This window comes from Hyla sarda, chromosome 9 (genome assembly GCF_029499605.1).
Source record: "Hyla sarda isolate aHylSar1 chromosome 9, aHylSar1.hap1, whole genome shotgun sequence".
Lineage (NCBI taxonomy): Eukaryota > Metazoa > Chordata > Amphibia > Anura > Hylidae > Hyla > Hyla sarda.
Window position 1 is genome coordinate 61,517,103 of NC_079197.1, and position 16,110 is coordinate 61,533,212.

Here is a 16,110-nt window from a genome sequence, read left to right on the forward strand (position 1 = left end):
TAAATCCGTATTTGATAAAGGAATAAGAATTTCTGAATTTTCGGCTGCATTTGAAATCTCTTTAAAAAAAAAACCTTTGGAGTGGAAAGAAAGAGAAAACGAGGGGAAGACCCGGCTCCATATAGCGGTGTTCAGACCTAGTGTTTGAAGGCATGCAGGATTGAGGAGGGTTTAGGACGAAATATCCCTCCTCAGTGAAGTAAGTGCATTTGGAATATCGTATTTCTTGTATACACTTTATAGTGGAACATGTCCGCTCTCCTATTTTGAGTTTTTTTAAATTTTTTCCATTGCTGTATTCAGAGGGGCTTCTGCACCGACCGAAGTGGATTGCAGCAGACAAGGAACCATAGGGGATAGTGAAAAGTCCTTTTGAGATTGTGAGTGGTTTGTCAAGAACCACTCACTAAGTGTAAGTTCTGGTTCACACTCTGCTTTTTTTAAGTTTGTGTTTTTCTGTGAAAAATTCTTGGACCGCTCCCAAAAATGTTTTTTCTGTGCTTTGTCGATATTAGTTTAGAAAAAAGAAGACTTAGGGGCGACCTAATAACTATGACTATAAATATATCAGGGGGCAGTACAGAGATCTCTCCCATGATCTATTTATACCCAGGACTGTATGTATAACAAGGGGGGATCCTCTATGTTTAGAGGAAAGATTTCTACACCAGCACAGACAGGTTCTTTACTGTAAGAGCAGTGAGACTGTGGAACTCTCTCCCGGAGAAGGTGGTCATGGTGAACCCGGTAAAAGAGTTCAAAAGGGGCCTGGATACATTTTTGGAGAGTAATAACATTACAGGTTATGGATACTAGAGTTATAGGTACAGAAAGTTTATCCAGAGATTTATTCTGACTGCCATATTTTGAGTCGGGAATTTTTTACCTCTAGTATGGGGTTTTTAGCCTTCCTCTGGATCAACTCCGTAGGGACTCTTTAAGGATATAGTATGAATGCGATGGTCTTTTTTCAACCTTACAAACTACACTGCTCAAAAAAATAAAGGGAACACTAAGATAACACATCCTAGATCTGAATGTCTTGCATTAGGAGGAATCCAGGGCCAACCGCACCAGCATATAGTCTCACAAGGTGTCTGAGGATCTCATCTCGGTACCTAATGGCAGTCAGACTACCTCTGGCAAGCACATGGAGGGCTGTGCGGCCCCTCAAAGAAATGCCACCCCAAACCATTACTGACCCACCGCAAAAATCGGTCATGCTGGAGGATGTTGCAGGCAAGAGAACGTTCTCCACGGCCTCTCCAGACTCTGTGACATGTGTTCAGTGTGAACCTACTTTCATCTGTAAAGAGCACAGGGCGCCAGTAACGAATTTGCCAATCTTGGTGTTATCTGGCAAATGCCAAACGTCCAGCACGGTGTTGGGCTGTAAGCACAACCCCCACCTGTGGACATCAGGCCCTCATACCACCCTCATGGAGTTTGTTTCTGACCATTTGAGTGGTCACATGCACATTTGTGGCCTGCTGGAGGTCATTTTGCAGGACACTGGCAGTGCTCCTCTTTGCACAAAGGTGGAGGTAGTGGTCCTGCTGCTGGGTTGTTGCCCTCCTACGTCCTCCTCCATATGTCTCCTGATGTACTGGCCTATCTACTGATAGTGCCTCCATGCTCTGGACACTACGCTGACAGACACCACAAACCTTCTTGCCACAGCTCGCATTGATGTGCCACCCTGGATGAGCTGCACTACCTGAGCCCCTTGTGTGGGTTGTAGACTCCGTCTCATGATACCACTAGAGTAAAAGCACCACCAGCATTCAAAAGTGATCAAAACATCAGCCAAGAAGCATAAGAACTGAAAAGTGGTCTGTGGTCACCACCTGCAGAACCACTCCTTGCTAATTGCCTATAATTTCCACCTGTTGTCTGTTCCATTTGCACAACAGCATGTGAAATGGATTGTCAATCAGTGTTGCTTCCTGAGTGGACAGTGTGATTTCACTGAAGTGTGATTGACTTGGAGTTATATTGTGTTGTTTAAGTGTTCCCTTTATTTTTTTGAGCAATGTATGTTACCATGTTATAGGTTTGAAATTTGTTCAGGGAATTTATTTGAGAGAATTTTAAACCTTTTTGTATCAGTTCTTCCTTGTGTTCTGTTAATTCATATTAACATACGCCATTCGTCTGTGTACTAGATGTTTTGTATGTTGTAAGCACTTGTTTTATTTGCTCTGTTATGTGTAGGGTCCTATCACATAATGTAAGGGGCTTTAATTCCCCTCTGAAGCGAAAAAAGGCCTTCCGGGATTATGTTTCCCATAACCCTGACATATTGTGTATCCAAGAATCACATTTCACACCCTCCTCTTTCCCAGCTTTTCTTCATCCAAATTATAATAGAATTTTTACATCTTCATTCATCTCCAAATCTAGGGGAGTAGTGACCCTTCTCCACAACTCATTCCCCTTTTCCGTCACCTCTACTACCTCCGACCCTGAGGGTCGATTCTTAATCCTGGAGGGCCTTTACCACGATTCCCCTATGTGCATAGTTAACACCTACGCCCCTACTGAGGACCCGATCCAATTTTTTGCTACTATATGTCAGAGAGCGATGTCTTTACAGTATGTATCCCTTATTTGGTGTGGGGACTTTAATGTTGTTTTTAATGGAGTATTGGACAGGTCCCATACTGCGGCGTTTAGGAGGTCTGGTGCACAGCAGCGACTTCTTCAGACTTCCTTTCGTGACGCCGACCTTGTGGATACTTGGAGGGAACATAACCTGACTCAACGTGGGTACTCATATTATTCCCCAGCACATAAACTATACACCAGGATAGACTGGATTCTTACAAACACCTCTTCAATCTCAGCCCTGCATTATGCTCGCCATATACCTTGTTCCTGGTCTGACCATGACATGGTTTTCTCTGTCTTCTCATTCCAACCTAGCGATGCCACACCCTACACTTGGAGACTGAATGAGTCGCTGCTGTGCAGACCACGCATTAGGGACGAGATTGCATCAACCTTGACATCATACTTTGCTGATAATGCCACCCCAGAGTCCGACCCGGGTTGGACTTGGATGGCTCATAAAGCCACCATTAGGGGCAAGATAATTGCTATAGCCTCAGGTCTTAGACGCTCACGGCATAAAGCCCAAACATTACTTGAGCATAAATTGGCCAGATTAGTTGTAGCCCATCAACAACTGCCGACTCCATATTTATATCATTCTATACGTTCCACTAAACGCCAATTAGATGCTATCCTTACAGATGACACGGAGAGGGCTTTGAGATGGACCCAGGCGACCTATTATAGGTGGGCCAACAAACCGGACAAATTGTTAGCACACATGCTGAGGAAGAGACAACGCATCAATAGGGTGCACAGAGTCCAGATCAGGCCGGGTGTTTTTTCTTCAAACCCTTCCCGTATCTATGAGTCATTTCATTCTTTCTATACCTCTCTTTACAGCGAACGGTCCCCCCCCTCTCCTTCAATGGTGGACGCCTTTTTGACATCAATGGCCCTGCCGAAGTTGACCACAGAACAGCGGGACTACCTTAACTCCACGATCACTTCTGAGGAAGTAGCGAAAGTAATCTCCGCCCTGAAACTAGGTAAAGCTCCGGGACCTGACGGTCTTTCTGCTCTTTACTATAAGAAATTCTCTGATATCTTAACTCCTCATATCTCCTCTTTCTGCAATAAACTTCTTTCTGGGGCCTCTATGCCTTCTGATTTTCTTCAGGCTTCTATAGTAGTCATCCCTAAGCCCAAAAAGGATCCTCTACTTCCCTCCAACTACAGACCCATCTTCCTCATTAATCTAGACACTAAACTCTTCACATCTATCCTAGCTGGCCGCCTGAACTCCCTACTCCCCAGTCTAGTACATCACGACCAAGTAGACTTCATACCAGGCCGACAAGCACCTGACAACATTAGAAAAGTTCTAAACATCATTCATTGGGCGGAGACCACTTCCTCTTCTTTGACCCTATTGGGACTTGACATAGAAAAAGCTTTTGATTCTGTATCATGGTCTTACCTGTTTGGAGTCCTTCAACATATGGGTTTCTCTGGCCCTCTTATTCATGCCCTAGGTGCACTATACTCCACTCCTAAAGCTTACCTCAAACTACCCACACCCTCCCCCACTCCCATCAGTATTGAAAGAGGGACACGCCAGGGGTGCCCCCTTTCCCCAGCGCTTTTTGCGTTAGCAATGGAACCACTTGCAATACTCATTAGGGATCACCCGGACATCAGGGGGGTTCAGATAGCCAGCTCTTCCTACCTTACTAACCTTTTTGCAGATGACCTTCTACTCACCCTCACCTCCCCACTGGTTTCTCTTCCCCATCTCTTCTCCCTCCTAGACCGCTTTGCGAGGATATCTGGCTTAACGGTAAACCGATCTAAGTCGGAGGTGCTCTATTGCCATACCCCGCCCCATACTCAAAAACTTATATCTCTCAACTTCGATCTACCTGCTGCTTCCTCGTTTATCCCCTATCTTGGGATAGCACTTCCTACTTCCCTCTCATCTCTCTATAACCTAAACTACATTCCTCTATTTAAATCTCTCCGGGTGGACATGAAGAAGTGGGATCTACCTCACATCTCTTGGATGGGTCGTATCCACTCTATTAAAATGGTTCTCCTCCCTCGCCTTCTCTACTTATTCCGCACTCTTCCTATCCCTATTCGGGTCCCGGACCTTCGTAGACTTCAGGCGGACATTTTTCAATTTATATGGAAAGGTTGCAGGCCCCGCATTCCACGCAGAATAATGTATTACCATAAGTCATTGGGTGGCCTATCTGTACCCAATCTAATTAAATATTTGCAAGCGGCTAGGTTGGCTCAATTGCTGCTTTGTAATGCGAAGAAAGGGCACCCTAGATGGGTATCTCTTGAGAATGACCTCGTAGCCCCATACTCTTTGTGCTCCTTAATGTGGTTAACTGGTCCTATTTCACGTTATATACCCCAGGTGGCTCTTCTCCCTCGATACTCTCTCCTTCTTTGGAGATCGGTTAGGATTAAGCTAGCTCTTCAATCCCCTATCTCTCCCGCTACCCCACTTTTTTCCAACCCTTCTTTCCCCCCTGGTCTGGACTCTGTACGTTTTACGTGGTGGCACTCACAGAAACTATTTAGGGTACATGACTTCTTAGTGAGCCGGCGGCTCATGTCCCTATCCACCTTTAAAACTAGATTTGTACCTCCACCAGAGGAGTGCTTTAGGATTCACCAAATCTTTTCTTTCCTAAGCTCTGTGGTGGGGTCACTAACAGGTTTGACGACTACGACATATGAAGCCATGACACTATATACACCTCTTCTCCCGGGAACGTTGTCCAGGATATATTCCTCCTCTAACAGACCCCCCCTGACAAAAAACTTCCTTACATGTCCCAATGGGAATTGGAATTGCACTTCACTCTTCCTATATCCAGATGGCACTCCTGCTGTGCATACATCACAAGGGGTAGCATGCAAGTATCCTTAGTCGAGACGGCTGTTAAACTTCTGCACTGTGCTTATTATGTCCCTACACGCTTACACGCAATATATCCATCAGTTGCCCCTGAATGCTTTAGGGGTTGTCTAGTCCCAGGAACAATGGGTCACATCTGGTGGCAGTGTCCTAGGGTTACCGCCCTCTGGAGGTCCATAGTTGAAGTGATACGCTCCATATTGCATATACGTTGGCCTTTGAACCCCACAACTTGTCTGCTGGGGGATAGACCATCACATGTTAGATTTGCCCCTTTTAAATTGGCCCAATTTATAATGCTAGCCACTAGAATTCATATTGCCTCCAGATGGCGGTCTCCCCTGCTCTCCTTCTCCGCTGTAATGGATAGGGTAAACTCCATAATGCTTTCAGAAAAAATGGCCGCGGTGAGAGAGGATAGACTGGACCTGTTCTACAAAATATGGCAACCATGGCTAGACTCCCCCCATACTGCAGATGTATCATTCTATTTACGTTTGTAGTCTATACGACTTCCCCTATGCTACTATGGGTCCCACTTACCCAGACGGATACTGTGGACAGTGATAACTTTAGATGCTTGCCATATGATAAGAGCTCTATTGTACTCTGGTTCCCTTCATACCCCTTTATATTGGTGTAACCATGCCCTTTCCCCTTGTTTTTTTTTCCTTGTTGGATTTTTCTGTACATCTTTCTATATATACTGTTGTCACACTTGATGGTATCCTGTACAGGATTACACATTGAGAAGCTTGTACCTTGTTTCTTATGTCTCAATAAAATATTTTGTTGGATACTAACATACGCCATTCCAGTTCCTGCTGCCTATTTATTTCCCCTCCCCTTATAGCGATCTATGGCGAAAAATTCTCTATAGATTCTAACAAAGTGTCATGTGTGGTTAAAATTAACTGGTTATTGTTTACTGTGTGTTCCGTTCCTGCCTTAAAACCTTATAAAAAAAACAAAACAAAAAAAAAAAACAGAAAGGTACCAGGGTAACGATAAATGTATCAACAACTTTAGGGGAACTCCCCCTCCTTAGCCTTGCTTCGTCTATTGCTTCTAAATTCTCTTTGTCTATTGGATTATCCCCAGAGATCAGTGATTTATTACTAATAGAGTCTCTTACGAATTTGCATTACTTCTTTTTGATAATTTCTTCCCCTTTTTGTTTTATTCTGTTTAAAGAGTACCTGTCACCAAATAAAACTTTTAATATAGTGTTCCTTGTATAATTAGCAGACACTTTCCCATTCACTTGCTTTTAAAACTATCAACATAAGTTTTAAGACCATAGGGCTGTATTTATGCGAGGGGGCGTAAGTATTTCCCGCCCCCTGCACTTCCAGGTGGTGCTTATAGGGATCAGGTGAGGGGCATGTGTACATAACTCCCCCTTCTCCTCCAGGTGGGGAGTATGTGACGTTTGTGGAAGCCTCTGCTTCCATTGGTGCTGGGGGTGGCGCAGCCCGCTAGCTGCCTCATGCCCACCACCCGTACAGCTACATCTGTGCTCTTGGACAGGTTGCGGCAGCTGCCCAGTTCTCTGCACGGCCGCTCGTTACGCGGTCCTGTCAGCTTGTCTGCTATCATTAACCTACAGTATAGTACAATGCTCTGCGGAGGGTTGCTTCAATATAACGTTTACTGTGTGCAGTGTGGTGCAAAGCTCTGCAGAGTGTAATTTCAATATAGCATTTGCTGTGTGCTGCGGTGCTCTGCGGGGGGGCCTTGCAGTATACTGTATACGGTGCTGTGTAATGCTCTGCAGAGGGTCTTGTTACAATAAAACATATACTGTTTAACAGTATAGGGCAGTGCTCTACAGATGGTCTTGTTACAATATAGTATACATGATATACAGTTCTGGTGCAATGCTCTGCAGATGGTTTTGTTACAACATAATATAAACTATATACAGTATAGTGCAATACTCTACAGATGGTCTCATTACAACAAACTTTATACAGTTAGTGCAATGCTCTGCAGATGGTCTGGTTTCTATATAACATACTATAGGGTGCAGTGCAATGCTCTGCAAAGGGTCGTTACAATATAGCATGTGCTGTTTGCGGCGTGGTGCAATGCTTTGCGGAGGGTCTCGTTGCAACACAGTGTGGCATGTACTGTGCTTGCCGTGGTGCAATACTCAGCAGAGGGTCTTGTTGCAGTGTAGCATATGCGGTGTGTGGTGGTGCAATGCTCTGCAGAGATATAACTTATGCTACATCTAATTAAATCATAGTATACACAGCAGTTAATATTGCTTACAAGACATTTAGTCCTAGCATCTGTTTACAATGCCCAAGGTCAGTAATCCTATATAGTACATACGGTTATATTCAGGACATATGGTCGTAGTATACGGTACATATGATTAGTATTTCATACAGTGCAGTCATCTTAGTATTCAGTTAGTGCATACTGTCATGGTATTTTATAGTGTACACGGTGTTAAAAGCAGGGGTTGATTTCCTGCGCAGAATCAACAGGCTCTGCTAGAGGTTACAGTAGAACTTAGCCCTATGTCTGTCCCCTGGTGCCAATTCACAGTTCTGATATAAAGTGTATGGTTATATTATTCGTGTTGTGTTTTTTGCAGTGCATGCACTTATGGCGTCTGGGCAGTGCATGCTCGCATTTTTGCTGTTTACACGCTCGTAGCTTTATTCTGTTTAAGATGATCATTGCATTTATACTGTACATACACTAGTAGTTTTTATTTGGTATTCACACTCGCAGCATTTATTTGCTTCATACGCTCTTAGCAAAAAAGAACAAAAAACTATGCTAACATGTTTTATGTCATACATTATTTAAGGGTGCAGACCATGCAAAATTCACTTTAGTTGTATGCCAGGTGTAGGTGTTGTAGTGGCATGCATAGCGTTTGTGCGGTGCTGTGGGTACGCTCCGGGCTTTGGATTATTTATACGCTCAGTGCTGTACATACACTCATAGCATTATATTGTTTATATACTTGTAGCATTGTTGTTCATACTGTTGTTCACTGCTTTCATATGGTACATATCCTCTCAGTCTACTGGCAGGCGTTCTAGCATTTATTGTGTTACACACTTGTAGCGTTTACCGTATATACACTTGTAGCATAGTTTATCAGTCATACATAGCATTTCACTGTACATGCAGGTTCTTCATACTGTTTATATGTAGCGTTTCACTGTACATAGCTTTTATGCTGTACATACACTCACAGCATATCGTACATGCATAGCATTCTTTACATTAACATTGTACATATGCTCAGCACTTATACTGTACATGCACTAGTTCATAGCATTTATTATGTATATGGTCATAGTATTTTATTCTATGCATTCGTTCATAGCATTACTCGGTGCGTAGGTGCGTAGCCTTCACAGTATGTATATGTTCATTATGTGCATACGTTTCCTAGCGTTCATACGGTTAGGATGTTGTTCATTCGGTTGGCTGTATTCTGTGTTTACGGTTAGCAGGTTTTGTTCTGTGCATATGGTTATCATTTTATTGTGGGCATACGGTTAGCATGTTTTACTCTGGATATACAGATAGCTGGGTGTGCGTTCCACATCTTGCAATACATACATTTTACATGATTACAGTATTTCATATTGTGCGTACATTTCATAGCAGCTATATCGAGTGTACTTTTCTTATACCTGTCACATCGGTAGGGGGGTGCAGTACATTGTTGTTACCGACATATCTCTAAAGCTATAACATCTTGATTCATAGGTTGTTTGTGCCTGCTATATCTGCAGGGGGATGCAACAAACAGGTTATGGTTACTAACACATCTTCAGAGCGATAACATCTCGATTAGCATGTTTTATATTTTGCATACTGTTAGCAAGGTTATTCTCTGCATAATTAGCATGTTTATTCGGTACATACGGTTAGTATATTTTATGCTGTGCATAAGGTTGGCTTATTTTGTGCTTACTTTTAGCATGTTTTATTTGTGCATACAGTTAGGGTGTTATTCTGTGCATATGATTAGTGTGTTTAACTCTGACCGTATGCTGAGCATGTTTTATTCTGTGTATACGATTAGCAGGTTTTCGCGCATTCCGTTAGTGTGTTTATTCAGTACACACGTCTAGTATGTTTTATTATGTGCATATGGTTAGCATGTTTCATTATGTGCATATGGTTAGCGCATTTCATTGTGGGCATACGGTTAGAGTGTTTTTATTCGGGCATACAGTTAGCATGTTTGCCCTGTGGATTTGGTTAGCATGTTTATCCTGTATCATGTTTGTCCTGTGTATACAGTGAGCCTGTTTATGGCTAGCATGTTTTATTCTGTGCACACGGTTAGCGTGTTATGGAGTGCATAATTTATCAGGTTATTTAGCAACCATTTGGGTCTGCTTTCCAGCCTCTTACTGTACATTCAGTTGATATTCGTTCACAGCATTCATACTATGCATGCGTTCATAGCAGCTATGCCGAGCATATGCTTCTTATGACTGCCACATCTGTAGGACGATGAACCACATAGGTTGTTGTTACTGACATGTTTTCAGAGTAACAACATCTTGATTCGTAGGTGGTTGGGACTGCCACATCTGCAGAGGGATGAACCACATAGGTTAAGGTTACTGACACGTTTTCAGAGCAATAATGTCACGAGGGTAGGTGGTTGTATACCAGTTATGCCTGCCACGTCTGCAGGGGGATGCATTACACAGGTTGTGGTTTCTGACACACCTTCAGAGCAATAACTTCTCAACTCGCAGGTGGTTGTTTACCCATTGGTGCCTGCCACATCTTCAGGGGACATGTCTTCAGAGCAATAACACTTTGATAAGAGAGTTTTCATTTTGTGTATACTGTTAGCAGGTTTATTCTGTATATACGGTTAGCATGTTTCATGCTGTACATACGGTTTACTTATTCTGTGATTACGGTTAGCATGGTTATTAGTACGTGGTATAAGCTTGTCTATTCAGTGTACATGTTTTATCACGTTATGGTTAGTATGTTTTATTTTGTGCATACGGTTAGTTATTCTGTGCATGCGATTAATATGTTAGGTGCATACGGTTAGCTTGTATGGTTCACAAAGATCTGTCACGTCTACAGGCACGATGGTTTCACAAAGACCTGTCACGTCTACAGGAACAATGTTTCACAAAGACCTGTCACGTCTACAGCTACGATTGTTCACAAGACCTGTCACGCCTGAGTGATCACGTCTACAGGCATGATGGGTTCACAAAGACCGGTCACGTTTACAAGAATGATGGTTCACAAAAGACCTGTCATGTCTACAGGCAAGATGGTTTCACAAAGACCTGTCTTGACTACAGGCATGTTGGTTATGCAGGGAACTGTCATCTGCAAAGGGTCTTCACTCCAGAGACCAGTGGGGTCAGAATTTTGGCAGTTTAGGTATGTCTGACTATACAGTCCAAGTTGTTAGGTAAGGTGCTTACATGAGCCTTGTTTTGGCCGACAGGCGATATGACCTAACACTGTTTATCATGTAGATAGGTTCTTGCTTGTCAATTACCTGACAGTTTAATTTAGCCTCTTAGTAGCAGGGATTGGTGCTTGTCAGACCTTTCATGGAGTTATCCCTTCAGTGTCCATTTGAAGTGAAGTCACAAGTAAGTATGTTGATAGGTATAGTTCAGTTAGTATGTTTGTTGGGTCCTGTTATCTTCCTCAGGTCATTTCTTTTACAAACGGACATTACTACCACAGTTTTGCAGGTATGGTTACCGCCTCTAGTATTCACTTGTTGGTTGAGGCTACTCTTTCCGGTACGCAAGGTATAGTCTATTTAGGGTATATGAAGCTTGATGCTGGGTGTAGGCTGTTATTTCATGAATTGTTATTCATCCTATTATGGTTGCTTTTTGCCCTCTATAGGCGTGCCCTCCTACACGGTTATGGCACGCTATACTAAGTTAAGATCTTTGTACAGGTATGTATGCAAAGTTTTCAGTCACTAGTACATGTCTGGAGCCCTGAGCACAAGTTTAAAGCCCATAGGGCTGTATTTGTGCGAGGGGGCGTAAGTATTTCCCACCCCCTGCACTTCCAGGTGGTGCTTATAAGGATCAGGTCAGGGGTGTGTGTGTGTATATAACTCCCCCTTCTCCTCCAGGTGGGGAGTTTGTGACGTTTGTGGAACCCTCCCAACCCTCCCTTATTTTATTCTTTTACTAGAGGGTATGCCCTCTAGCGTGCCCTCCTACGCGGTTATGGCACACCTCTGACCACTATACTAAGTTAAGATACAGGTATGTATGCAATGTTTTCAGTCACTAGTACATGTCTGGAGCCCTGAGCACAAATACGCTTAAGGTGTAATAGAAAAAAACAGCCACTGGTGGCTCTGTTCCCTGCCACAATTACTACAGTGAGTATGGTCTCCTCCCAGCCTTGCAGGAGAGCAAACTCTTGAAGTGTTTCACTGTATTAAGCTTGATTGACAGCTGCATAGATCCTCACCGAAACAAGCATAGAGCCTCACTGAAACAAACAGAGAGGTCTTCTATTGATCACAGCACTGCAACGATGAGGGCGGAAGTGGAAGTGATGTCTTGCCTGCTGGGAAACACCCACTTTCTCCTGCTGGGAGATTGCACTATGTGAGCAAGAATAAAGGTATGATACAGAGCTTTTTAAAGCTCTGATTTTTTTTTTTAACCTCTTAAGGACGCAGGGCGTACCTGTACGCCCTGCGCCCGGTATTTAAAACGGGGCCACGACATGACACCGCATCATACCGGGTCGGTCCCGGCGGCTTATGATAGCCGGGACCCTGGGCAAATAGCGTGCCGCACAGATCGTTGTGCCGCACGCTATTAAGCATTCAGACGCGTCGATCATACCGGCCCGTACACGGAACAATAAAAAAATTATAGGGGTCAAAAGATGTGAATTTTTTATGCATAAATTTTCCTGCATGTAGTTATTTTTTTTCAGAAATACGACAAAATCAAACCTATATAAGTAGGGTATCATTTTAACCGTATGGACTTACAGAAGAGACGTTTAAGGGGGGATATGATAAACGTATATAGGTATATTAATGGCCCATACAAAAATATGGAGAAAAACTGTTCCAGGTTAAACCCCCCCAAAGGACGAGGGGGCACTCCCTCCGTCTGGAGAAGAAAAAGTTTAGTCTCAAGGGGCGACATGCCTTCTTTACCATGAGAACTGTGAACTTATGGAACAGTCTACCTCAGGAACTGGTCACAGCAAGAAAAATTAACAGCTTTAAAACAGGATTAGATACATTCCTGGAACAAAATAACATTAATGCTTATGAAGAAATATAAAATCCCATCCCTTCCCCAATATCGCGCCACACCCCTACCCTTCAATTCCCTTGTTGAACTTGATGGACATATATAGTTAGTACGGTCGAAAAAAGACATATCTATGTAACATAGATAAGGTGTCATTTTTACCGAAAAATGCACTGCTTAGAAATGGAAGCCCTCAAAAGTTACAAAATTACATTTTTTCTTACATTTTGTCGCACAATGAATTTTTTCTTCCATTTCGCTGTGGATTTTTTGGTAAAATGGCTAATGTCACTGCAAAGTAAAATTGGTGGCGCAAAATATAAGCCATCATATGGAATTTTATGTGCAAAATTGAAAGCATTATGATTTTTAGAAGGTGTTGAGTAAAGAATGAAAATGCAAAAACGGAAAAATGCTGAGTCCTTAAGGGGTTAAGGGTGGGAGGAGTGTTAGGAGTAGTTAGGGAACATAGTCGGAGCTAGTTTAGAAAAGTTTTTTGTGGTGACATGTACTTTTTAATGCTCTTGGCCAAATTGATTATTTTAAAATGATCTTTATAAGGATGTATATCCTCAAAAATCTGTGTTATTATATTTTTGGTTCTTAATAAACCAGATTTTCTCTTCTTTATAATGAACATTGTCTTGAGAAACATACATTCCCAATTATCCAATGTTTCAGGATCACCCAAATCCCCTCATAGGGATTTCTGGACTACCAGAACTTCCAGAATGAAATGTTTATCTAATTAAATTTCCAAAGTGGCCACTTTACAAAGGTCCCTCATTTCAGAGATTAGTAATCTCTCCAGTTTTTTCAAATCCATTTTTGCTTGAAAAATCTCATCCGTGCTAGCTACAGATTGTCTTCTCCGAGACTCCTTTTGTGTATTAGAAGACATTTTTAATAACTATACGGTCTCTACATTTCTGAAAGTGTCTGAAGGATTTTTGGACCTTACAGGTATCCATAGTGATGTCACTGCTCACCGCCGGGGAGCGACACAGTAGAGACGCCATCAGCCGGGGCAGTCTTCCGTTACCCCAAGGACACTCTGGAAACATCGTAGAGCACCACAAGCTTCCCTCTTATCTGAAGAGGACACACATCATTATTGGAGAAATGGAGTTTACAGGTACCAGCGTCCTCCTATAGAATATACACTCAATGGAATGTGCATTTGGTCATATGTATGAAATAGATATCGGGATTTATGATGGATAGTCGTAATATGCCAGCTAATTGTATCATGTGTTTTCATTGAATAACGGATATTTTGTATACATAGAACTATAGCTCCTGAACTCTGTGGGACAGTATTTTATAGTAAGAACCAAGAAGCAATAACTATCTATCTCCATTTATCTATATTAAATAAATAAATTAAAAAAAATAATTTCTTCTTAAAAACAGTGCCACATCTGCCCTCAGGCTGCATGTTGTATTACAACTTGGCTTCATTCACTTCAATGAAACTAAGCTTCAGTATCACAAACAACCTGCGGTTTTTATAGTTTCAGGTTTGTATCTATTAACTATCGTGGACAGCTGCAAGGGCCCTGCTGTTTGTCCACTTAACGTCATTGTGAGTTATAATTACTTTTTCATGTTTTATTGTTAACAGTAAACTGTACATTTTTGACTTTTTACATATGGTCACTAGCTAGTTACCCTAGCTAATTATAAAATACACTCTGACACAGTTCCCTTACCCATTTTCCAGCTAGGGTCACTTAAAGGGAATTTTGGTATTTATCCCCTATCCACAGGATCGCAGGGGGTCCTAAGGATAGGGGATAAGATGTCTAATCATGGGGAGGAGCCACTGTTCAGAACACCGAGGTGCTGGCCTGGAGGTCGAGCAGACAACTTATCCCCTATCCTTAGGATAGAGGCTAAGGTGTCTAGGGGCAGAGTGACACTTTAAGTACAGAAGTGCCCCATGGACTGTCTATTTTTGATCTTACTCCATTTTGTTGTCCCCGGGTATTGGTACAATTTTCTGCAGTTAATCTTGCTGCACAACTTTTGTAAATCTTTGTCTCCAAAGAAGCAATACAAGTGGTTGCAATCATGCTGCAGTTAACGTTATAGGTACATTAAACATTCTTATTAGTTTTCTTTGTTGTTCCTTAGCATGCCTGAATGCTGCTCCAGCTGAATGCAGGTCATCAGAAACAATAACAATGTGGTCAAGATCCCCAGGCAGATGGCCAACCACAGAATCAACAGAAGAGATGCTGAAATTATTTTATTACATTCTATTTATAATGGAAGTGCATTATAGGTTTTCATCCTAGGTTAGGTTTCCAAGCAGATTTTCTTCTGGCGTTTTTTGGGAAACTGCCACTGCCAGTTTTGAGCCAATGCAGTAAAAAATACTAAGGGTATGAACACACTAGGTTTCTGCCCTCAATCATATCCGCTGGCATCCTTCCGAAAACAGTATGCCTACATGAACTGTTAACCGGAGCAGCGGACCCCATCCACTTCTATGGTTGAAAGAAGACAATTAGTGACTCCTTTCGGGACATATGCGCTATATCAAAAGTGCAACAGCCGGGGGCGTGGCCTGGCTGCTGAGGCAGATGGTCGCAGGTAAGAGGAGCTTAGAGGAGCCCTGCTTGCCACCCTGCTATAGCGACTAATATTTAGCAATCTGCTGCATAATTTTACGTCTGCCTGGTTCCTGAACGCTCACCCACAATACCGGTGAAACGCCGCAAGCCTGGACGGGATGGCGCACTGAAGAAATTCAACTTTGTGCCCCGCTCAGCTCAGACCCAAGATGGCGCCGGCACCTCCGCTACATCACCGAGGTCTCCTGCTGCACGCGGCCTCTACAATTTTCAGTTATATCTAGAGGAGTGTTTAAACTAGGGAATTGGGGGAGGGAACCTACAGCAAAGAGGGGGAAGATAGTGTAGATAGAGAGGTGGGAAATATAAATGTACCTGGGGGTGGAGGCGAGGGAGGGGTTAGAATAGTTAATAGGAATAGGCTTCATAGGAAAATAAAACTTACACCCTTGAATCCCATTAACCCCAATAACATAAAGGATGGAAATGTAAAGTGTATGTTCACAAATGCCAGAAGCCTAGCAAATAAAATTGGGGAGCTTGAGGCCTTGATACTGGAGGAACACATTGATATAGTTGGGGTCACTGAGACATGGCTGGACTCCTCACATGACTGGGCTGTCAATCTGCAGGGGCTTACATTGTTTCGCAAAGATAGAATGGACAGAAAAGGTGGTGGAGTCTGTCTGTATGTTAGAAGTGGTATAAAAGTCAGTGTGAACGATGCCATAGTGTGTGATGATTCTGAGGATGTGGAATCACT

The 16,110-nt window shown here is 42.8% G+C and overlaps 1 protein-coding gene across 10 annotated transcripts in view; it reads right to left on the reverse strand.

The window, feature by feature from the left end:
* KLF8 (KLF transcription factor 8) overlaps positions 1-16,110 on the reverse strand; it is a 458,675-nt gene that overhangs the window by 299,822 nt on the left and 142,743 nt on the right. The window contains exon 1 of one of the 10 annotated variants that reach the window (XM_056539899.1): positions 13,730-13,750. The exons of 8 other annotated variants lie outside the window; for them this stretch is intronic. The gene's annotated coding sequence lies outside the window, so the exon portion shown is untranslated. Of the gene's footprint in view, positions 1-9,156; positions 9,178-13,729; positions 13,751-16,110 lie in introns of those variants that run through there. One more of the 10 variants, XM_056539898.1, reaches the window with a different exon arrangement.